The sequence below is a fragment of the Rhinichthys klamathensis genome, unplaced genomic scaffold (assembly GCF_029890125.1).
Source record: "Rhinichthys klamathensis goyatoka isolate OS25496 unplaced genomic scaffold, OSU_Roscu_1.1 h1tg000046l_1, whole genome shotgun sequence".
NCBI lineage: Eukaryota > Metazoa > Chordata > Actinopteri > Cypriniformes > Leuciscidae > Rhinichthys > Rhinichthys klamathensis.
In genome coordinates, this window is record NW_026606593.1 from 2,808,994 (window position 1) to 2,835,551 (window position 26,558).

At 37.3% G+C, this 26,558-nt stretch overlaps 1 protein-coding gene across 3 annotated transcripts in view; it reads right to left on the reverse strand.

Moving 5' to 3' along the window:
* zbtb20 (zinc finger and BTB domain containing 20) overlaps nucleotides 1–26,558 on the reverse strand; it is a 62,729-nt gene that overhangs the window by 12,025 nt on the left and 24,146 nt on the right. For 2 of the 3 annotated variants that reach the window (XM_056247384.1, XM_056247385.1), the window contains exon 2: nucleotides 2,292–2,481. The gene's annotated coding sequence lies outside the window, so the exon portion shown is untranslated. Of the gene's footprint in view, nucleotides 1–2,291; nucleotides 2,482–25,404; nucleotides 25,480–26,558 lie in introns of those variants that run through there. The other variant, XM_056247386.1, reaches the window with a different exon arrangement.

The window sequence follows — 26,558 nt, forward strand, 5'->3', positions numbered from 1 at the left end:
GTTTGGGGTCAGCAAGACATTTTTGGGGGGGGGGGGGGGGGGGGGGGGGGGGGGACATTAAAGATCTTACCGATCCCAAACTTTTGAACGGCAGTGTACTTTAAACATGAACAACATGTTCGCTCCCGTGATTCAATAACAACGGGGATAAAAGTCTACACTCCCTTAGCTCATTACAATAGCAAACTTTAAAATAGCAGTGTTTACTATTCCCAAGAAAACACTGAAATGTCATTTATCTACTCATATGGTTTCAAGAGCATTTAAATGTTAGTTAGTGTGGTGAAAAAGGATGTGAAAAGACAGGTTAGCAGAACAGACCATTCATTTAGGATTCATAGCAAACAACATGCAACCTTTGAGACTTAAAGGATGACACTGCAAGCAAGCATCATTTTTGAAGGTTATCGATGCAAAGTGTTCTATTAGACAGCAGAAACACCATGTACTTGTGTGTCTAGACACGTTTCTGTAAAATGTTAAACCTTTTTTAAAATCCTTTATGTGTGTGTGTGTGTGTGTGTATGTTGTTCAGGTGTTCCCAACAGAACGTTATGGGGACAAAAAGGGGATTTTTTTGTTTTGTTCCTAGGATGTTTTGGTTAGTTCATAACACAGGACATTTCTACACGATCCCTTGTGAAAAAGAAGTGCGCTTAACTATGGCCCTGTTCCAAATAGCACCCTAAATACTTGCAGTCTTCTTAAGAATCTGCTCTTTCGTGGCGTAAAGCCACTTTGACTGTCAGGAAGACGTCTGCTGCATATCGACCGCAAAGGGAGCGCTCGCGAGCACCCCTCTGACACCTTAAATGACCCATGGGACGCCCTATGGTCTAGTGGGATCCACGATCACACACACATGGAGGCCATTGTAAGTCCACAGTTGTGCGACATTGTAAGTGCATATGAAAAGTGCCATTTGGGACAGGACAGGACCTTCATATCTTAATAGTATATTTAAAACCGGTCCTTGCAGATAATATAATATTAATTAAATAAAAGGCAACTTCTTAAAGTGAGTTTCTCAAGACACTTTTAAAAAGCGCACTTTGTAATAATTTCAAATGAAAGGCTTTACTTTAAAGAAGTTCAATTAAATAATTATGTTTGAATAATCTTTGTGGTGCTTTAAAGAAGTAGACTTATTTTGATGTGTTGACTAACATACTAAAGCTCATATACTTTGAACTGTAGTGTGTTTTTTTGATATTACATTTAAAGTTAATATATTTTAGAAAATTAGAAACTAAATTGCATGTGCAAGTTTCAATAGAAATTACATTAAACTAAAGTATATTTTGGTTTACCATAAATGCTTGTCAGTACATTAAGCGTTATACTTTAAACATATTTCAAAGATAGCCGAAGTAATTTAGAAATTTAATGTACTTAAAATTTCATTTCATGAGAAATTTCATCTCATTTAATATAAATTTAAACTATAATGCATGTTCAATAAAGTGCAATTAACATTCAGTTACATGTCCTAAAACATTACCTTCAGTTTGCATGTAAATATATTCATTTAAAGTATATTATTTCCATAACAAGTACTCTTTTTGAAAGTATGCTAAAGTGTTCTTATTTTTCACAAGGGTATCCTTTTAAGAAACAGAACTGGCAGACAATTCGATGGCAGTTAGACAAGTGTGTGTGTGTCTGTAGGGAGCACAACAATGCTGATAAGCAAACATATTCAACTCTGAAATCAAAAGAATTAATATTTTGCAAAAAGAAAATGAAGCATATTTTAGGACCACAATCATTTGTTAGTATCATGCCATTATTTTCATGACAATTAAGCACGTTCCTCATCCCCCACCCCTAAATTCTCATTACTGTAATGCATCCATTTTACTTTTGAGATTTTATGTAATTCTCATTATTTTCAATGATTTTCATTATATTCTCATTACTGTAATAAACAAGCGGAGTGTGTGTAAGGCTGGGGAAAGCTTAGCCTTCCCCTGACCACGAGCATGACGTGTATATACATGACTACAGATGTACAGTAGTGATACAGAATTCAGTTTGCAGCTCTAGGATAATGCTTCCTGTAACCTAAATACAGTTATGCCTATATTTGTGTATATTCAACACACAAAGTATATGGTGCAAACAGATGGCTTTCTCTTCTGTATGCTGTGGTGTCATTTTTTAATATCAGAAAGAAGGAAGGAAGAGAGGGTGTATATATTTGCAGGTCATCACATTGCAAAACAAGCTGGAAAAACGGTCTGTTATTAAGCATTAATCAACCAGAAATGAATGAAGCTGGGCAAACTTACAGTCTGATGGTGTTCTGTTAGGTAATTGTGTGTATGTGGGTGCGTTTGTGTATCAGGCTGGTGAAGAGGCACTGGTTAGATGCTACAGGTTGCTGGTGGTGGTGGTGGTGCAGCGGAAGAGGTCAGTCGTTAGCCACTCATTTCATTTCGCTCCGGCCACAATCTAACCTCATGCAGAATCAATGACGCCCTGCGAATAAAGCAGAGAGAACATTTATTGCATGCCTTTTTTCAAAGGCAAGTTGTGCAACATTTTCGGAGTAGTAATGTTAAATCCATTTATATGTTTTTTCAGCAAATTAACAAGCAGTCAACAAGCACCCAGAAATCAAAGACTGTTCATTTTATTTGACAATTAATTACGGTCCTCGAAACTGATTGGACGAGAGGCCTTCCAGGAGCGCTGATATTTTACCAGTTTCAGCGCGTGTATCACTCCGCGTTCAGGAATTTTAGTGCTGGTTACGTTGTTGGATTTTAAGAGCCGTTCACACAGAACTTGTTTTTCCATTCCAACGCACTACTTTTCAATTGTTTTTCTATGTCAACACGCATCTTTTGCAGCGTCTCGAGAGTTCTACAATCTAAAATCAGTTCAACTTTTAAAAAACTAGACCTTGCGTTTTTACCCCATTCCACTGCCCGCGTCTCGCGTTTTTAAAAGCTGTAACAGGTGCTCCGTCGTTTTATTTTAAATAATGAAAATGCAGACTTTCTCATGCAAAATTAGCAACTATATTAGTAACTTTTCCATTGAAGTTTCAATAAGGGTGTGTTCACACCGAACGCGAATTGAATTATTTGCGCGAGTAGATTACATACAAAGTCAATGCAAAGACGCGAATAGACGCATCATTCGCGCCGGGCGTTGCGAATGACGCGAATTGGGCGACGCGTTTGACGCGAATGTCTTCCGCGCAAGTTGAAAAATTTGAACTCGAGCGAATGTTCAAGCGTCTAACTAGACGCGATAGACGCGTATTTGACGCTCTATTCGCGTTCGGTGTGAACACACCACAGCATCTCTGACTTAACACGCTCATGCTCACAAAAAATAGGATAAGGAAGGTATTCATATTCAATATATCACCTAGCCCTGATTGCATTTATAAACCCAATCATGATATTTGTCAAAATTTTATTATTTTGATCAGAATTAATGCATCCCTAAAGCAAAATCAGTGGCTCAGAAAAGCACTGGTATAAACCCAAAACAAGGCAAATATAGATCTTAAAAACATCTGTCCATCATGCCTCCTTAATAAAAACACCAATCCTCCTTTCTTTTGTGAACCTACAGTATGAAGAGATTGTAACACTGAAACTTCCTGTCTATAGCTATCAAGGCAGGAAGCAGTTCCCTCTGGATTATCACACAGACACATTTGTGACAGGCTTGTGGACACACTTCACCACCAATTACAGGGTCAAACTCTGCCGAAGGAGAAATCATATGCTCACTGGGCCAGGTGTTATTATGCAAGAGAGAGATGAAAGAATGGTCAGTCAGCCTGCCACACCCATCCTTTCTACACCACAGACGATCACGTTCTCATTCTACACACACACACACACACACAAATTCCTTCTCTGAGGTAAAAAAAAAAAGTGAGTATGTTGATTTATTTCCCCAATTCAACTATAGAAGTCAGCACTATTTTATTTAATATAAATTTAAATTCTGATCATGCAAGGCAAGTACCTAATGCCCACTCTCTAGGCATGTTATGAATTCACGTTACCCATACTATTTTTGCATTACTATTTTTGTTTGCACTGCAAATACTGAAAATTATGCACATTTTCTCTATAAGCTTCATGGAATACTCATATGCTACATATGCTTCCAAAATATGCAAGCTGTATACAAATACACAATATACTCGACCTTCGGGGAGGAACATGTCTCAATAGTGGTATAAACCACAATTAGTAGGGTCAGATGCCCCCTTAAGACAATAATGCATTTATTTGTAAACTGTAACATATTTTGATATAGGTTTAGCATGTGCAAGATGCTGAAATGAAAAAATAAAAAATCTATTTTGATTTGTGTTTTGACTATTTAGATGAATAATTGAATAACCAATGCCAGACAAAGCAGAATGCCAGAAAAAGAGATTCATCTGAAAGGTAAATTTATTCTATGACATATACAGGCATATGAATATATACATATTTAATTGCACATATTTTAATTGAAGATATGCCATATTATCAACACAATGATTTGACCCGATTAACCTATAGGTTTGAATAGACGTTTGAAATGTACATACATGTATATCTCATGGAATTACAGAAGAATAACCCAACGAATTAGGCTACTTAAATAAAAAAAAATAGTAACACTTACAATAACACGTCACTCGTGTGCTTGTGTCCCAATTCTCGGGGACAGAACACATTAATGTGTCCACAAATCCCTCATTAACAAATAGACACAAAAACACTTTGATATTCAACATAATACAGTTTCAGATCACTATCTTTCAGAGATTAGATGAATAAACCTCAAAAATGTTTCAACTGACTAAATCTTATAAATGTTGATATTCAAATGAAATGACAAAATTGAGAAGAGCATACTCATCAAATGCGTTGAGATGAGAATAAATAAAGAAATATGAAAAGAAATAAAAGGGGGAGGGGCCTTATTAACATCTTTTTCATGATGCAAAGTTGGATTGCACTCTGAAACATTAAGACATTTTGTCATTAACACATTAAAATGCAAAAAAGCTCTATTAATTTCTAAGAAGATAACCGAGAGCCACTCGCTGAATTTAACAAGAAATGTATTTAGGTCTTGACAAAATGCAGCACACTCGTTAAAACGATCTTATTTACAAGATGACCACACATGGATGACATGACGGTGTTATCTCTTTTTTTTTACAGCTCTGTATCGAGTATCGGAGTTGGGGGCACATAAATAAAGGAAATCATGACAGCATGAGTTTTCTATTCCAAACACAGCAACAAGTGTTTTGTCCAGCTTACAACAGGCATCTTGTTAAACCACACTCTATTTTAAAGGTTTGGTTCCCCCAAAAATGACAATTCTGTCAATATTTGTCAATAATAGAATTTTTAAAAGTTGTACTTGTCACGTTTTTACATGCGACTTCAATGAATGAAGCTTTAGAGATCATAAGAGGACCATAAAAGTATCACAGGTGGTCCAAATGATTTGGGTGCAATATTACAAATCTTATTTAAATTTTTTTATGGAATGTTGTTGGAATGAATTTATTCGTGCACATGATTATTATTTTTTTATTAATGTGCCCTTGTAATATTTAATCGAAATACCCCCCCTCCCTCTTGCAGTGAAGTCTCTTCCCTTCTCTGATGATGCGTTTACTGGCGTGAGGGCGGGGCAACCTGTCACTCACATGAGATCAACCAATAGCAAACCACCACCATCCAATCAATTCCCTGTGAACAAAATCAAGTTCCGCTCTACGTTTTTTCTTTTTCGAGAAGCTGTTTCACTTAGATATACGTCATAATAGGGAAGAAAAGACGATCGCAACTTGTGTTTCATGCCGACTTTAAGTTCTAATTATTTGTTTTGGTTGGTGACACAAAAATGGATGATTCCCAAGTATCATCAAACATAGACTTTAAGCACTTTACAGGCCTTGCTCTTCCACAAGAAGAGCTTAATATACATTTCTATTTATTTGGAAAGGCACATTCAAAATGAGGAATAGGACAAGGCACAGCCTGACATTGTCAGATCGCAGCATTTCATATGTAACTAAAAGCCCTAAAAAAGACAAAATCCTTTGAGATTTGATGACCCTTTACCTTCCCCTAACTCTTTCCCTCTCTCGTTCCTCATCATGCAGTGAAGTGGTTAGCCTGAGATTCATGCATGTTCTGGCCCTGTGAATGGATCCAGCATCGGTAGGTCACAGTCACCATCCATCGTGTCAAAACAGCCGACTATCCGCACAAACTCTCTCTCCTTTTCTGTTGAATCTTTCTGTAATATCCTCAGCATTCACCAGGATGACGAAAGACAATCATTTTATCATTGAAAGCACAAACATCTTATAGATGCTAGGGTTGAACATGTGATTAAATAGATCCAGCCGACTCTGGATGAGCCACACTCGAAAGCCGTTGTAAAAGTCGCACGCCGATATTCGCACACCTGTGACCACACCACACATCAATCAAATTTGATATTAATGCAGCAAGTTGCTGTGTTGCTTGGCAACCATAAACAGCCTACATTGCATTGCACACCTGCGCTATTTTTTAATTGATGTGCAATACACTTTTATTAAAATAATAACACAAAAATTTGCTTATTGGATAGTTTTACACAACATGCTAAATCGCTAAATGAAACATATATGTCATTACACATATAATGAAGTCATATGACAAGCAGTGTGGCATACTATGACATTTTAGTTAATATCACTAAAACCCTTTTTTTTAAAAAAAAGAAAAATCAGTTTATACTGCAGCAAGCAGTACGTGAGTGTTTCTTTCTAACACAGCTATGGTGTGTGTTAACGTACAGATGGCTTTAGTCACTGCTGTCATGTCTAGCGGGTTTCTTTTTTGCATCTCACGCCATAGCATTGTGCTTTATTTAAACCGTCAAAGAGAAGTTCATTTGTTACTGGCTATTGCTAGTCAGTTACAGGTGGTATTGTGGGGAGAAAAGCGCATTTAGTTTGTCTATGCCTCTGCGAACAAGATTTAAAATGCGTAAAAGTTTATTTGGTCAACTTTTTGGAGTGCACTAGCATATGATGGCTCAAAGCTAAAAGACCTTGATTTTGATTTCATGGGGTTTTTAAATGCAAGAAATGCGTGCATACTGTGTGTATATTAGCATATTAACATATGTATTTTTTATGGAACCCAAAAGGAGACATTTTTAAGAACCCTCATGCAGCTCTTTTCCATATAATGACAGTTTGAAGGTTTTGACCGCAGTTTTAGCAGAGCTGGCCTGTTCCTCACAAAAACCTATCATATGGCTTCAGAAGATTTTTAATTTAGCACCAAGTCATATGGACAACACTTATTAGCGGTTCGAGCACAAAGTGCTGAAAACCTATTGTAATTGTTAGGATTTTTATTATTTTTCTTCTCCCCTTAAACACATCGTGCAGACCAAACCGTAAGTGCTGGAGACTTGAAACTTTTCCAGATGGCAGTACAAAAGAAATCTGCCACTAGTTGGCGCTAACGAGTTTTACGGCTCTGTGATCACGTGGTGTTGCACACATCCACACAATATGCATATCATTTGATAGATCTCCTCATCCTGAACAACTTTGCCTCAAGAACCATTGCTGTCATTCAAATCGTTCATTAAATATTTGCAATTATGTTAAAAGCCTACTTTTGCGAACTAGTCCTGGGTTTTTCGCCCGATCAGAACCAAACCAATCTAGGACAATTCTCTGGACTCTCTAGATCAATAATTCTAAAAAAAAAAGTTGAAATTTTGCATTTGGTTGGCTATAACAGGGTAATTTAGAAAATGGGCGTGGTAAAATACACTAAAAAGCCTATAAATCCTAAATGAAAACTCTTCACGAACATTTGTGAGCATATGTGACATATTGTAAAGAAGCATGCAAAATTTTATGGAGATCGGACCAAAGGTGGCGCAATAACTGTTAAAAAAGCTTTGAAAACCATATATTAAATTGCCTGTATTGGCTGTAAATGGTCTTTTCCATCTATGATGATGTCAGTGGTTACTTGTTTGCTAAATAAAACGTAATGTCTTTAATGCTTATGTGCTTAAAGGCCTTACTTGCTTGAACCCAGATAAATGCTGCTTGCAGCTTTAATTTTTTTAATTTCGTCTCTGTCGTGGTATGGAAGATTCTTCAAAAAGTCTCTTGGCGTATTCCACAAAACAATGATAGCATATGGGTTAGGAATGACATAACTGAGTAAATAATACATTCTTTTAATGCTTAGGAACAACACTTAACCATAGGGAACATGTGTCTTTGAATGGTTGGGTCCTACTTGTGTCCAATATACATTCAATATCTGAGTGGAAACTGTACTTTGGGCTTAAGGTGGGTCAACAGTGTAATATTAGATGGAATTACATGCAGGTATTTTTAAATATAAGCACAAATTAAAAAACATGTACACAATAACTGCATTGTATCAAATTGTTAATTTAGGTGTTATTACAGTTTAAGTGGATCTGCTTACCGCTTTAATCAAACTTTTAAAAAGCTCTTCATGTTATTCTGATGGATAGCTTATAATTGAACTTTGACAAACAGCTCATGAAAAAAAACAACTATTTCCAACGTTACAAGCTGAATTTGTTGCCAGGGAGAAATCAGACATGACAATCTGTGTACAGTCATTTTAAGTATTTACACATCTCTGTTTTCTCCTAATATTTCACATTGTCCTTAGAAAATGTTGATATTTGTTGAAAAGGTTGATGTTTGTTTCTTCAAATACTAGTTTTATTTACCCATGCATATTTTCCATTGTATTTGCACGCCTCAAGCAGACAACACAGATGCATGCAATTAAAAATGTTTTTTTTTCTTCTTCAGAGATGCAACACTGAATTTCACAGATAACCTTTCAACAAACAATGCGGTCTTTGAATTCTCAAAATCTCTTAAATTTTCCATGCGCCCATAAGAAGAAATAAGTGCTCTCTTTTTGTTTGGTCAGTTTTTATATATATATGTATGCATGTACACTGTATATATATGAGCAAAAATGCAAAATGTCGATGTTGGAAAAAAAGGTTCAAGATGAAAGGCGTTACATTGTCATAAGCCTTGTTCTGTGATAACCATTCAAGCTAGAACGTACAAGTTGTTCTCTTTGCCAGACCACACCATATTTGCCTGCTAGCTGTGTGTCTGTGTGGAGAGTAACCAGTAACCGTCAACACATGCCAGGTGCCAAACCTCCCCCTTACTCGCCAAACTCGCTCGCTAATCAGCATTACAGATAAGTCGAATTTATCCTATACTTGTTTGAATGCAAGATAGTGTGAACAAATGTGATTAAGATCAATTACGCTCTGCACCAAGACAGAGAAATCTCAGACAATGTGTTTTTTATTTTCTTTACTAGAATTCTAAAGCATTTAAAACCTGTACAACTAGTTTGCTTATAAATCAATGGGATACGCTTGTCATAAAATGCTGTACTTATCATTATGCATACTGTGTGTAGTATGCGCATTCTATGCATATATGGCCTATTACATTAGTCAAAATGTGCAGTAAACAAAAGAGCACGCTAATTTAATACTGTATCCCACAATTCAGCGCACTTCACTTGACCTTCCATTTTCAGTATGACAAATGAACCAGAACATATATTAGTCACTTTTTTTTACACTTTTTTTTTGGTGATGTTTTTAAAATACGAAATCATTTTTCTCCCCATGATAACTGGACATCACTCGTTGAATTAAACATGCACATAGTTAAGTGACAAGCTGTGCCGCATACAACAATTTCAAATGCATCTTATATTAAGGCCCATACTTAACGCAAGCACATGCACGCAAACTCTTAGATAACCAAGCTCACATTTGGGTTTTGGTGCACTTTTGAAATGTGTCAGAAGGCAATTCATAATGTGATGCATTCTCTATAGCTGACATTATCACACTCATCATGAGACACTGAAATTTGTTAGTGTGCACTCTTGCATTGCTGTGATAGTAAGTAAAAAACCTATTCAAATGTGTCACTGCATTCTACTGTACTGCATTAAAGCATTGCTCTGCTCAACTTCGGTCACCAATGGTCACCGCTGCTCGCATCACCAGAAATCACCAGCTGTCACTGAAAATAAATGATGTCTGGTCACTCTGTCTCGGGGATTCACCGGCCGGACGGTGTCATCTGTATGACAGATACAAATCATTGTATTTGCTGCATTCTCGTTTAGCAGAAGTATCTATTTTGTTGCTCACCGTTTCTGCTACTGTTGTGAAAATAACCGCGTCATCTGCTGCCGCTTTACGTCTTTAGCGAGAGAGAAGCAACGCACTGAGCGTAAAGGGCTTGAATGTAGCGCGTTTGGCTCTAGATACACATATTAGAGGATGTAACGGCGAAATATCATTACGGTAAATGACCCTGAGCACTTGTGGTGTGAGCCGATTCGTTGTTTTGACGCGCTGCTCACTTTAAACTGTAGAAACGGTAAAATGGTGCAATTACGTCCCGTGGTCCGGATGGAACCGGAATCGCAGTGCGCCATTTGAATACCACTCAACCAGGTCTTTCTGCATGCTAAAATTACAATGACAGAATCCCACTACGGCAAAATCACTTAGAAATCAACACAAATCGCAGTATATTAGATCTCTGTAACATGCAAATATACTCATACACTGGACAAAAGGAAAAATAATACCCACACTCTAAACAATGCTGGGTTGTTTTAACCCAAATTTGGGTCAAATATGGACAAACCCAAATGTAATTTAAAATTTTAAAGGGGTCATGAACTGGCTTTTTAAATTGTTTTATATTGTTGTCTGAGGTCAACTTATGACGTTCGCTTGGTTTTTACATTCAAAAACATCAAAATGAATAAGTAATAGGCTATTTTCTACCCTAGTTTTGAGCCTAGCTCAAAAACGCTCGGTTTTTATGGGCGTCTCGCATTGAAGACTTGGAAGTAAACGCCCACTGCTGTGAGTGGATAACAGTTTTGCATATTATAATGAGTTTCGTCTAATGCGCGAATCGGTGGGCGGGGCTAAACCGTCCGTGCTGAAGTAGGCGTTGATCTTCTTCTGCGGGGGTGGTGTTTTATCCTCTTTGTCGTCATAGTTCCCCACTTTGAAAAACGAGTCGTTTGCTGAGCCTGGTGTCAATAAAAGCTTTTATTGGACTAACAAGCACGTTTTCAGTTCTGAAACTTACAGGATATTCTTATAATTTGATGACCTCTTAGATGTCAAAAGCTCAAGGAAAATTTGATTTCTCAGTTCATCACCCCTTTAACCCAACTTCAACTTTCACTTTCAACTGTACATTTTTTAATTACATTTTTAACCCAACATTTGGGTTTGTCCATATTTGACCCAAATTTGGGTTGAAACAACCCAGCATTTTTTAGAGTGCATGATCACTAAAAAGTCTTTAACGGATCAAAGCTCCAACGACCTTGCTGTTTATGATACTCTTATCACTTTGCATTTCCGAAACTCACAGATTTATCTCATTACTGCGCATTTTTTACTTTCTCAGAGATACAGTATCAGTCACTCGCTCCCTTGTGCTCTGATTAACAAGGTTATTATTTCTGATACGTTACACCTGTGAATACCAGCCTATGCTTGGCACGAGTTTGACTGGAGTTTGTGCCCTTGCATTATACAACCGCAAAAATAATCCTCTCCATATTGCAGCAATGGCACAGGCATTGTGTAAGATTACATTACAAAATGCCAATAAACTCCAGAAGTCTATAATATAGGCCAGATACGACTTGCATTAACCATTCATGCAGTGAAACATCATCACAAGCTTAATACATCACTAGAAATCAAGAGACATTAAAGGAATTCTGTTGTTAGATATGCGTTACATTCAAACAGAGAGAAGTAACTACAATGTTCTTCCTCAAAAGCTACATAGTGTACCTTTAAATAAACAAATAAGGGTTAATGGGTCATCCATTCTGGTTTGATATGCTACTAAAATACATGGTGTATTTTTCCCACCGGAATTGGCTAAATTTTTGCGCAACGGATGGGTATGACCTGTTATGACTAGACATTTAATACAAGTTACAACTTACAAAATGTCCCAATGCTAAACTTACAAAACGTCTCAATGCATAAAAATGAGCAGATGAGTAATTTTATTGTTTGTAGGTGCTCTGTGGCAGTGGATGGTCATGACTCAAAAATGTGTTGCCGGTTTATTTCGATAGGGTCACAGCAGCAGGAAACAAACACAATGCTATACAACAACAACAATAATATTAAAATCCAAGTAATCTTAGAACTGAGCAGTCAAGACAGCAAAATAAACAGACTTTTAAAAGGAAGGCAAAATCGTTTGTTGTTGCAAGGCTGTGTATCCTTTCAGATCTGTGGCGCAAATTTTAAGGCAAATTGATCAGCCACCTGACAGAAGCTAGAGATGTTAGGCAGATCCCCACACGGGGTCATTGTGTAAACCTTTCATTGCAAGGTAAATGAAAATGACTACATTAAAGAGTATTGTAGGCTCAATACATGTTAAGTATTTGTGGCATAATGTTGGTCAGCACACACACACACACACAAAAATTGATCTTCTGAAAAAGATTATGATGAGGCACTTAAGAATGAAGTGAATGGGGCCATTTCTTGGAGGATTTAAAAGCAGAAATGTGAAGCTAATAGTTTAATAAAAGCATTGCATTAATTATAATGCTGTAAAGTTGTTCTCTTCATTTTTACGGTCATTCCACAGTCATCAGTCAAAATTGATTTAACATTTGTCGATTGGACTTTTAGTAAACCCAGAATATGTGTTCACTTGAAGCATAAATATGTACAAACCATAACGACATATTGTTGGCTGCTGAGATCATGATGAAACCATAAAAATGTAGACATTTAGAAGCCAAAATTGCTAAATTTACTATTTTGTCTGTCAAATTAATATTACTGTCCAGCAGCTTGTTTGACAAAACATCAAGTACTAATGACAGTGACCCCAATCCATCCACCATCATTCCAGGCAGAAGCTGATTTTAAAAGACACTAATTTGATAGACACTAATTTTAATAGGCATTGTAGATCGACCTGATATTAACGTGAAGCCGGCTGGTGGTTTCCGGTCGGGACGCCTCTCTGATCAGGGCCCCTGGGGTCGTTACGCCACACCTGCTTAGTGCAATCCTTCAGCATCATGGATGAACAAATGCGTGTTTTACTTCAGTCAGACATTAGTGCATGAAGTTTTTCCAACACTTTTTGGAATTTTTTGTGTCAACACTATATTATTTATACAAAAAAACAGCATAGAATAGAGCACAAGTACGCGAATTGGGACATACCTTGAGTCTAAAAATAGCTCACTTGTCAGATTATATTTCAACATTTTCTGAAGAAAAATGTAAGTTAAATTGTTTGCTTGTGCAAAATAGCTTTAGCACGTAGCTATCGGGTTGCTACAGTGCGTTTTCAGGTGTTTGCTTGCTGCCAAAAGAGCCCACCTAAAAGTCTATATGATATTCTGGATTAATAGGGCTCAGATCCCTCTTTTGTAAGTCTATGGTATTCCCCAAGAACTACACTTTAGCATACTTTTAAAACGAGGACTTAGGCTACATGTTTATTACAGAAATCATATACTCCAAAGGAATATATACTAAAGTGCAAACTGAATGTAATGGTTTCAGACACTTGATTGCATGTTAATTGCAATTAAATGTAAAATATTAGTTTGCATTTATATTAAATACAATTAGCTATACCTTTTTACCCAATTTTACCCCCAGTAGGACTTAGTTGTCAGTTGTAATGAGAAGCATTTATGGTAATATAAATAATTTAATATAATTTCTAATGAAACTTCTGTCATGTATTTAAATATATTTATAAATATATTTGTGATACATTAAGTACATTTTTAAAATAATTATTATCTTTAAAATATTATAATCAAGTACTTAGCATGTGCTAAGTGTACTTCTTTAAAGCATGACACAAGATTTTAAAAACATAACTTAAAATGTTAGCTTGCCTCATCAGTGCAAATCTCACTAACAACATCAAAACTCCTCCAATAATAAAAGTATATCTGAAAAATGTCTTTTGAGCAGGTAAGTGGCTTATATGCCGCTGTTCTTTTGACTTGTTTAAAACAATCGTTTTATTGTTTTAAATCATATCAGATGAATAAAACGATAAAAAACTCTTATAACTTACCTATAGGCTATATTTAGGGAAATAGAGACTGGCATTGTTACCAACATAAACATTGTCTTGTGATCCTATAGTCAATGCACAGCATATGCTACGCAAACTATGTTGATTCGTGCTTTATCACAGATATTGTCACTTTCCATTTTTGCTTGCAAACTCCAAATTTCAGGTTCAATTTTTATAGTAGCATCTTTCCTTTATTGAAGGATATGATATAAACAGGCATGGACAAATGACAGAAGTATGTATAGTGTAGCTATACCATTAAGTGGCCTTTTTATTTGATTAATATTATATTTTATATGCAAGTCCATTTAAAAAAATAAATAATACTTTTAAGACTTAAAGTACAAGTACATCCAATACAATTAAACGCACTTTTTTTTCACAAGACCAATCACTTAGACAAGTAATATCACAGCTCTTGTTTCCTTAATAAGCCGCACAATCATTCATGTTCATGCTATATATATGATGCATGATGATACCATTTACACACCAAAGTTTCAGATAAAGATCATAGCTATGCTTTGCCATGACGCTGTAGCTGTATGTTGTTATCCATATCATATCACCATCAGAATACTCATTAATTAACAACAGCATGGTAACAAGGCCTCAGACGGTGATGAATTAACGCTAATGTAGTCCACGATGCATACTGTACTGCATATATTGTGTGCACATGCTTTTGATCACCATCCACGCCGCCAGAATATATGCATATGAATATAAATGGCAGAGAACGGAGGCCATGATCAAAGCCACGTTCTCGGTATAAACAAAGAAAGAAGGTGCTTTGTCTATACCATGCAGCATGACAAACAGTACAGACAACAATGAATACTTCATGCATATTGATACGGGCAGAGGAGGTAAACGTTTCCTGATGAACACGCAAACACACGTGTGCAGAGAGACTTTAATAAAAGGAGCTCATTAGGACGCATAGTATGAAGATCTTTCAAAAGCTTTTTAGGAGTACATTAGATGTAACAGACATGAAAGCTTCACAAAACACTCCATTAGCCTCTCGAATATTTCATATATTTCGTCAAGCATTACATTACATACTAAGTGGCCACCCACTTTTTTGGTGGCCTTGATTTTGCAAGTATTTTTTACGGATTGCAAAAAAATTCTTCAGAAAAGTGTTTTAAAGCCTTGAACCAAAACAACCAGCTCTGAAATGAATCACAAAACGACCAACTTTGATTTAAAGCAAAACAATACATGCAAATCAGAACAAAAGACAAGACTTTTATTGGGGAATTAACTACTTATCTCGTGAAGTATTGTGATGGACATAATCGATTAAAAAAACAACAGTACAATGTAAAATGAGTCATTTATAGTCATCGAGTATAAAAATACAACATTATTTAATTCATATTTTTGTAAGTTTACCCTTGTAAAAAAAAAGAAGTGTGCTTCAAATCTTAAAAATATATATTTACAAAAACTACTTGCAGGTAATATGATATCAATGAAATAAAAGGCCACTTAAGTGTAAGTAGAGAGTACACTTTCACGACTGTGTTTCTGAACACACTGAAGTACACAAGTGCAGATTGTATTAAGATTAACTTTATATAAATTGTCTTTAACTACTATGTACTAACATTTAAATTAATCATTTGATACATACGATTCACTTCTTATGTAGATGTTTTTACATTGTACATATATATATAAAAAAAGAGACCTGAATGTATTTACACATTTAACAGCTGTAATTAATTATTAAATTATATCTAAAACGAGTAGCGGCTCCTGATCATAAATGTAGGTAGGGCAGATTCTTGGTCTTAAGGCTAGTTTATGATAAACATTTTGTAACTGATAACAGACATGTGTCAGTTTGACCCAAGTGTGCCACACATGTCCTGAAAAGTGAAGCCAAAACGTTTCGATCGTCCCCAGGCTGGTCCCAGTATAGCTCTATAGGTCCCTGTAATCGGTTGAGACGTGAGACAAACCAAACAATCAAATTACACACCAAATAAATGTTTTTCCCAAAGATGGATTCTGTCATTTTAGGTAGTGTTCGTTTTTTAAAGAAGTTTGATTTTAGTTAGTTATTTGATGCTATAAAAACGGGTGTTTGACGTCATGATTGACAGCTTCTCTGAGCCAAGTTGTCACTGAGGCACCAACAGACTTTTTTCTGGATTTTCGGGAGGAGATCTATAGTATCCAGCTGCAGACCCGCAGCACCACCAGTTTCAGAACCCCAGCGCCAGGACCGGAAGTGAGGGGCGGAGCTTACGTTCTAACACCAGCGCCAGGACCGGAAGTGAGGGGCGGAGCTTACGTTCTAACACCAGCGCCAGGACCGGAAGTGAGGGGCGGAGCTTACGTTCTAACACCAGCGCCAGGACCGGAAGTGAGGGGCGGAGCTTACGTTCTAACACCAGCGCCAGGACTGGAAGTGAGGGGCGGAGCTTACGTTCTAACACCAGCGCCAGGACTGGAAGTGAGGGGCGGAGCTTACGTTCTAACACCAGCGCCAGGACCGGAAGTGAGGGGCGGAGCTTACGTTCTAACACCAGCGCCAGGACCGGAAGTGAGGGGCGGAGCTTACGTTCTAACACCAGCGCCAGGACCGGAAGTGAGGGGCGGAGCTTACGTTCTAACACCAGCGCCAGGACTGGAAGTGAGGAGCGGAGCTTACGTTCTAACACCAGCGCCAGGACTGGAAGTGAGGGGCGGAGCTTACGTTCTAACACCAGCGCCAGGACTGGAAGTGAGGGGCGGAGCTTACGTTCTAACACCAGCGCCAGGACTGGAAGTGAGGGGCGGAGCTTACGTTCTAACACCAGCGCCAGGACTGGAAGTGAGGGGCGGAGCTTACGTTCTAACACCAGCGCCAGGACTGGAAGTGAGGAGCGGAGCTTACGTTCTAACACCAGCGCCAGGACTGGAAGTGAGGGGCGGAGCTTACGTTCTAACACCAGCGCCAGGACTGGAAGTGAGGGGCGGAGCTTACGTTCTAACACCAGCGCCAGGACTGGAAGTGAGGGGCGGAGCTTACGTTCTAACACCAGCGCCAGGACCGGAAGTGAGGGGCGGAGCTTACGTTCTAACACCAGCGTCAGGACCGGAATTGAGGGGCGGAGCTTACGTTCTAAACCGAGTAACGCCACTTAACGTTTTGGAGCGTAATTGCTTAGACACGAAACGGCATTATTACACACGAAATGTCATTCTTTATAGGCCTACGTATTATAATGATACATTAAGGTATAGTACAATAAGCATTTTAAAACATTGATTTTGTGTAATATAATTGTATATAGTTATCCGTTTCATTGTATTATGAGAGTTACTTCCTGATCATGATGGTGAAAAATAATGCTTGAAACTTATGGGCATTTTATATAAAATATACTTTATTTCACAAGAACATGTGCAGCATGCATTTTTCTTTATGTAAAATAATGTCAAAAATCTAAAAAAGAGAGAAAATTCGGCATTGTTTTAAAAGAAACAATAAAAATGTACCGTAAAACTTCAAATAATAGCCTAGTCCCAAATAGACGATTGTCTCTTTTACACGCCTGGTGTGTTATAAATAAAACAAATGAATGATGTTCAATTATTCACTTAATAGGCTATTATTATTAATATTATATATTAATAATATTAATATTATATATTAATAATAGTTCATCAAATTACGTTCAATTGGTTTTATTACACACTAATGTGTTTTCATGCGCATTATATAGTAAGCTATGTGTATTTTAAATTAATATCATTTGTATATACTTAGGATAATCCTTAACTGACAGTTTGGGGAGAGTGCAGGTGCATCGTCGTCCATCTTTTTTACAGTCTAGTCTGACCCACTAGCAGTTTGCCAAGAGGTAATCAGTCTTACTTTCAAATTATACCAATCTACATTTCTATGTACTGAAGCTATGACTAGTCTAAAAGAAAAAATGAGATGACTAACTTGTATTTTGTGGTGGAGAAAATGCTGTATTACTGTTACTACAAATAAAGCTCTTTGTGATTATGCCATGTTAGCCACTTAACACAATAGTGTTGCCTCTGAGGCATTCATGTTACTCGCAGTAAATCAAGAAAACATGAGATTCAAACAATAAGACTAACCGTGTTGAGCTATATAACAATGATTCGTTTTCTGTTGATAAAGTTATCCAAACGGTTGCTCATCTGTCTAATAACACATAATATATGAAATCATCTTTGGTGTTTCCATGACTTTTTCAGAAGTAGAACCGAACGTGGATTTGACGTCATTGACAGGCGACGCTATGACACGGCCCGTTACAATGGTTATAACTGCGAATTTCTCTGGATTTAAACATTGTAGGAAACATTTGAGATAATGTAAGCACAAACTTGGATATTTTAATGCAGAAATCTTTAAAAAGCTTGTGCCTTTAAATCATTGTTTTACTTTTTTGTTGTGCTTTAAAGAATTACACTACGCACAGTATATGTACTTGATTGCAATTTTAATTGTAATCTGTTATTCAATTTACTTTTAAATTTAAGTTTAAAATGTACTAAATGGCAACTTCATCATTACAAATGTGTAATTACAAATATATTTAAATACATAACATACAAGTTTCAATAGAAATGACATGCTTGTTGTCAGTACATTCGGAAGTACACTTTAACCATATTTTAAAAAACAATAGAAGAATTTTGAAATTACATGTACTTCATTCCTACTATAAGTGGGGTCAAAAAAGCTAATTGCATTTAATGCTAATTTAGACTATAATACATTTTCATTTATTTACAATTAACGTGCAATTAAGTGTCTAAAAACATTACATTCAGTTCGCACTTCTTTTAAAATATATCACTTCCATAATAAGTACTCTTTTTAAAAGTGTGCTGCTAAAGTGTAGTTCTTTTTTACAAGGGCAATAGCAAAATATTGAGTTATATACAAAACAATAGAGTAGTTTGACTGGACTGAATCAACTGTGTCATTTGCTTTCACTGACGTGTTTTTAACACACATAACTTGCATAAAATGGAAGTAACGCTTGCCCATTCAACAGAGGCATATATCGTTTCTTAACCTCAGAGCTCAATGTAGTTCTGTCTTAAATGGTTAGATATTGTTACATTACACGTGCCACTAGCTTAGCATAACAACTTTCAAAAATAATGATAGTTTTCATACACAACAACCCCTGGTCAGTCAAACAGCATTAAACTCAAGCCACATGCGATGTTGCTACGCCAGGCTGGTAGGAAGAGTCAAACGAAACAATGTTTTAAAAGCATCACAGAGCCACAGTGTTTGTCTCTGTATATAAAAGGGGTCATATAATGGTACATGCACTTTTACAAGTTGATTGTACTGAAATGTGTGTGTCAGTGCCTGTACACAACCATCATAAAATGATAAAAATCCATCCAGTGTTTTTTTTTTATCTTCTTATATGTTTTCCCCTGCCTCAAATCGAGCCGTTCGACTTTGTGACGTCACACGGTCGGAAGCCCCTCCCACGATTGTTGATTGACAGCAGCGTTTCAACACAGACCCGCCCTCGCTCGTGAGCGAGCTGTCAATCATAGTGCGCGCGGACCGGCGTGGTCATTGTTGATATGCTGGAGCATTGTCTATGAGCAGAATGGCGTCTAAGCGATTGTGGTGTTCTGTTCTTGGGTGTAATAACGAACACAGCAGTCATTTTAATGTTCCTAAATCCGAACCGCTGAAGACGCGGTGGCTGAGTTTGTTTTCGAAGGGAATATTCCCCACGAGCAACGTCAATGCTCTCATGTTTGCACGAATCATTTCTCACCAGACTGCTTTATAAACGAGGGTCAGTGTAAAGCTGGATTTGCTAAGAAGCTGCTCCTGAAAAAAGAATCGGTACCAGATATTCGTGTTCCTGCTGCACCTCTTGAACAACTGAAGTGAGTGTAACGTTTTATTAAACTTTATATTAATATTTATATTAATCTTTGCAAATCGCTAGCTGCACGCTTCACAATGAATGCGTCTAAGGTTTACACTCAGGGTACATTACGGCATGTTTTCTATGTACGACGTTCTCAATATAATTCATAATCCCACGTTTATACTGAACAACGCGTTATGGTTATTGTGTTATTGTGTTACAAATGGTGTACGCACAGAACAGAGAGGCGGGGTGAGCAAAGCTCATTATCATTTAAAGTCATATACACTGAAACGGCGTGCTGAAAACAGAGCTGTTTTTGACCAGGTAAAATAAGTGTTTTCTTACAATACTAATGAGAATTTGTAATTAAAGTATATTACAAACTTTTAATTTAGACCCTAAAGAATCATATTAGCTTGTACAAAAATGGCATTATATGACCCCTTTAAGAGTCTATGGAAGAAAGTATTTTTAAAAACAAAATGAATGGGACTTTTACTTGCTGAACCTACTATTGCGTTACATTAGTCGCTTGACTACCGTCAGGCTGAATGGTTCTAAAAAAAAGAACAGTTACAGGCGGAAAGAAGCAGAAACAAGCGATTTCATATGTAAGCAGATGCATGTGTAAAAAAACGCGATCGTCAACATTAAACGGCATATAAATCAAAACTACCTGATGTTACTGAATGCAAATTTCGACCCAGGACGAGGTACAGGACTGTGCAACCTTAGACTCGATCTGCTCAATATATGTTTTGATCATCGTTCTGAATCCGATAGACATAGTCTTTGACAAAAACGCAATTTTGTTCAAAATGTTGCTTTTTTTAAGAAACTTACCCACATTCAGGTGTTACTAAAAAAAGAATGCATTAATAAAACGTTGTTTTTGTCGTTGTTGTCATTTAAAAGCAGAGGGTCTGTTCTTTCTTTTGATATATTGCATGTTCAGATATTCATACAACAAAATATTCTAGGGGCCATGAACATTTTGTGAAAATGATTAAAAATGATTACGAATGACTTTTTTTTTTTTAAAGTTACATTTGATTAATTAAACAGCTCGAAAACATGTTATCGCTAGAAAATTTGAAATGACCCATTAAACATGAAAGAATTATGCAATGATTTAGCAATTCCTCCTTATATAGAGCCTTTTTGGCAAAGTGTTCTAAGTCAGGGACCCTTGTGTTCTATAGAACCTCACTGAACCTTTTTTCTAACAGTATGCAATGCACTATATGCAATGACATCATTTCTATAACTTCGGGACATACTTGTAGTTTAGTAGTTTCTCTGATAAACATTGTCAGAAATATGACAAGCCTTTGGAGTGATCTGAGGTGAAATTAGGTAACAAAAGTGCAAGGAACCCTGAACGTCAACAATTGCTCCCAGAGATCACCCCACACACACACACACACACACATGGGCGGGTGGGCAGCCATTCCCCTCCTTCCTGCCTGGCCCACAGTGGGTGCACAGCAGCCGCCTGCTACCTGCCCAGAATCCTAATCAGTCCAGGGGTCTGTCTGTCCCCCCGCCTTCCCCTGTCTCACTTATTCTCTCTCAGACTCGCTCCACCCACTCGCTCACCCCTCCGTCTCCCGCCCTGCCTCTTTCTCTGCCTCGGACGAAAGGGGCCGATGATCCTTCAAAATTAATTAGATCCCTCCCCACCCCCTTTTTCCAGAAAAAAACTCCACCATAAGCACCCCCCCTTCACAGCCCTTGTTTTCCCTCTCCCAAAAAATCTCTAATCTTAGAAGGGAATCTTCTCAGAGATTTATTGCACACACAAAAAAAAAACTGCTGAGAGACTACAGGAAGCGTTTTCTGTGTGTTCTGTCATTGTCACTCCGTGGCTCTCTGTCACTCAGTAACACAAACTGTCAATACGTCCCTAGAGGTCAGTTTGTCTGGAAGACGCTCAGACGGCTGTGCCCTGCTGCCGCGACAAAGAGCACAGGGTGACTGGGACCAAAGAAAAGAATAATAACGCAGATGACGGACAGGCAGAGAGAAAAAGTAAGAAAGGAGCCCGAAATTCAGGTTAATCAGAGACGCTTTTTAATGAGGCGGCCATCTCATAAAGCATGCAGTGTGGTGACTGGAAATCATTTTTATCAGGGATGGGGGGAGAGGGGGGAAAACAAAGAGAGAGGCAAGGCAAGAAAAAGGTGAGGGTGGGGTGTCGGGCAGAGAGAAGGAGGGAGGGAGGGGGGGGGGGGGGGGGGGGGGGGGGGGGGTTTCTGGGAAAGGATGTCAAGCATCTGAATAATATAAATCTCAAATATGCAAATGCGACTTACAATGCTCGGCATTCACACATTGTCCTTTGCCTCTGAGCCTGGTCTTTAATGGCACACAGCAGAAACAATAAGAGTGAGAGGTGGCGCTGAGAATTTATTTATAACGGTACCGAACTATATTCGTACATAAAACCAACATAAATATATTAATGATGCCGAATGGTATACACTGACCTGCTTTCCTTTTCAAATACTAAGTGCTTTTTGATGTCTACTAGGTGTTAATAGCCTGCATCACAAGTGTCAGAATACCATATTACTCACGGTTGGAAGTATGTTTGAAAACCACAAAAAAATTACTTAGAAGGAACGGAAGCAAGAAAGGAACAGGGCAAGATATTGAAACCGGCAGTGTCTACCTTGTCTAGATTTATGGGCAAGAATAATTCAAATCCAATGAATCACTGATACTCTGTGTGACATACTTTTTCCTTGCTTGTAGGTCCAAGTTCAAAATCATAAAAATGTCCTTACTGCAAACATGCACACTGCAACCTACAACATCGATATCTTTTTTTTCTATAAAGGAAATCTACTAAATGCAGCATTAAAACATGCTAATTATTATTAGATTGATCAATCAGACCATTTTTTGAGAATTGCATCGGCCGATTACTGTGCTTGACCTATAGTGTCAATCCAATAAGTTTGCTTATTGTGAGTAAATACTATAAAAAAGTAAGTGTTTATGCAAATTTAGCAATTAGTTATTAATTGCTGACATTGAATTGCACTACATACAGCGGGGTTCAGATCTCTGCGGGACCAAATTGAAAATCTTGATTTAAAATCTTATATCAACCTAAAAAATAAACAGTAATAGGATTTTGGAGAAAAAAAACGAAGAAACATTGTGACATTTAAGGACCAAATTTACTAACAGCTTGCTCCAGCGCAAAGTCTCTTTTGACGTTAAAAACTACTGTCTGGATTTACTGAAGACACGTAGTGAAAAATTAGCGCTGAGAAGGCGTGGACAGGGTTATTTTAGTGGCTGAACTTATTGCACATGTATTTGTAGGAGTTTCCCTACAGATGTAAAATTTACGGGAGGAGAGTATTTAAATGAGTCACGAACGCTGATTTACTAAGGTTTGCGCTCGTCAATTTACTGGTGTTTGTGCCATTATTTACCCCAAAAAAGCATGTCTTAAACCAGACGCTAATTTGCGCTGCTCTCGGTGGATTGAGTTGGTCATTGTGGAAATGATCCGGCTGTGTCTGTGTTCTTTAATTTGCGTCATTAGTAGATCACGTGCAGGACTTTCCACTCCCATTGGCGCTTTTTTTTGTAATTGCGCTCTCACGCTAATTTTCCCTGTTAGTAGATCTGGCCCTAAATTATTTTACACGACTGTTTGAGTGCATGCTGTCATTAAAGCACAAGGAGGACATACCAAACACTTAGAAATTGTGAAATTCATGTTCATTTAACATTTTTTGACAAGATAATTTGTAATGAAAATATTAGGAAAAAAACAGAAGCACTTTCACTGGTGCTGTCAGACATTTGAAACTCATTTGGAGTCTATATAAGGGCCATCATTCAATCTGATCTTTAATTATCAGTATAAAAATAAAAAAATAGGTCAAACATTATTGTTTTACAGGGTTAATGCAAGCACCTGTAAGTGTAATCACATAGCAGATTTTCAACCAGCTTTTCAATTCATTCTCCATCCTCCCCTAAGCATCCATGCTGTTAATCTAGTCAACATTACACACAAATGTGCAAAAATGGGATCTTTAGGGGTACAGCAGCTTTTCACTGAGGCAGTGCCCTTCTTTGTACTTCATTTTCCCCTAAAAGGAACATATTAGTACCTTAAAGGTACATATTACAGTATAAGGTATTAACATGCACCTTTTAGGGGTAAATACTGCCCCGGTGTCAAGATGTTGTAAAGGTAAAATTATTGCCCTGTAAAACTCGATTTGCTTGCCATTTAAAATAGACAATAACATCCTTGATAAAAGAATCACTAAATGATCAATCAATCTCAGGATTTAATTACCATTGCTCCAGTTGTGTGAACCCTACAGGCAGGTTTGCATTAAAAACACCTACACACCCCATCAGTTGTAAAAAGCGAAATGCTGTTGCCGTTTGTGGAAAACAATAACTACATGCATTAAGAAATATTGTTTTGCTCATGTATTATATTTGCTTTTAAGAAGAGGTGACATCTACATAAAAAAAACAAAAACGATTTATATCCCCAAAACAGCCAGAGAGAGGTCTCTACATTTTGAAATGGCTCCTCATGTTACTTAGTAAATCTGAGATCAACACACAGACACACACACACATTCATCATGAGATATTAGTAACACTGGCTGCACACACACACACACACTCTGTTGAGGTCTGTCGAGGTGATGGTAAACTCTGCCTTAGGTTAGAGGAGTAAATTATGTTAGCATATAAATGCAGACCAGACTGCATGAGAATACACAAAGACAGACAGTCCTAATGAATAAAATATCACTTTTGTCTTTTCTTTTTTTGTTCATGATTTTGTGCAATACAAACATTCCTCAGCAAGCTAAAACAACGGACTGTTACCAGTCGCCGAATGAGATGACAAGATATGTGCCGTCCTCTTGGCGGCATTCATCATTTATTTATTTAGCTAGCGTTCATTTTGAGTTGAATAGGTGGCTTCACTAAACGTAGAGCAACTGCTTTTGGAACCCTTTTAACGCGCAACAAATTTAGTACAGGATGCACATTAATGGAGCAATTTTTTCTTTTTTAAAACAGTCTGTGAGTGTTTGAGGACAAAATCTTTCGCTTTTACGCCAGGCTGAAAGTATTTAAACCATTCAAATGCAAAACGTGACAAACCGAATTCCTACATGATTAGACCTTTAAAACAAGAATATCATTCGTTTCTAAAGCACACAAATAATGCTGTAACCAGACGTGGCGAAAAAACCAACAACAACAACCCATGTTAAACATCCTGACCTGTTCAGACTGATCCCCAGTGAGCGTGCTCGGCGAGTCCTTCTGCATTTCAGATGCACAAAATCTGTTTGCCGATTTACATGAAAACACACAATTTTTCTTTTGACATACTCTTCAACCTTCCACCGCTTTGCCGTCTTCTCAGTGTCTGATTTCTCAAATGTGATTCCGGCACGTGAAAAACAAGGAAGTGAAATACAGAGAGTTGAATGCTCTGCAATTCCTTTACAACAACACACCAGGCCTGACCTAAAACGACCTCACGCTCTTTTGGCAAAGTGCCAAGAAAGTCTTCCGGAGAGAAGCTTAAATTGTGTGTTTATGGCCTATTGCCATCTAATCGTAAAGTTACGCATGTTCCTGCTTTAGCTGAAGCTCTTGTTCTTGTTTTGCTGTCAAAGTCATTCTCCTCTGTGTTATAATAAAGTTGTCATTATGCAGACTTTGGGATTTGGGCTGGGATGCGTCTGATTTTTACTCTTCTTTTGGTGAAACACAATATGGATGGTTTTTATTTTTGTCCAAAAATTGTGTTTTTAATTTGTGGTTTTGTTCATTGACATTTCATTTTTTTGGAATATCACAAAAGGCAAATGGCCCTTCTGAGTGACAGCTTATTAAAAACTAACATTTCTCCTGCTTTTGTGCAAAAACTACTGCTAATTGGCTTACTAGGTACTGGTATTCAATCAAATGCCATAAATACTTATTAGCAGCATATGGATCCATATGATTACCACCATAGGGAGTCTCTGAAGGTCCAACCAGTGCAGTTTTGAATCAATAATACAGTTTATGCTTTATTTCAAAAATCATTACTATGAAAACACTAGTGCACCATGAACATAGATCACATAACTTGCTCTGTTGATGTTTTTTCTATGTTTGCTGCATGTGATTCAGTGCTTCTTTTCAAATGAGGCTCCCACTAAACTCTGCATACAGAGAATTACATGTGCAAATATATTATACTGAAAATTTGCAAACTCATATGTTTTTTGGTGCGCTATATGAAATTGTTCTGCATAATGTTCCCATTTTTGGGTAAACAATATTGTACAACTGATTCAATAGGTTCTTATATATTAGTGATATTGGCATCTTGAGATTTTAATGACATGATTTAGTGAAATATGATGCGTATAACACATCTA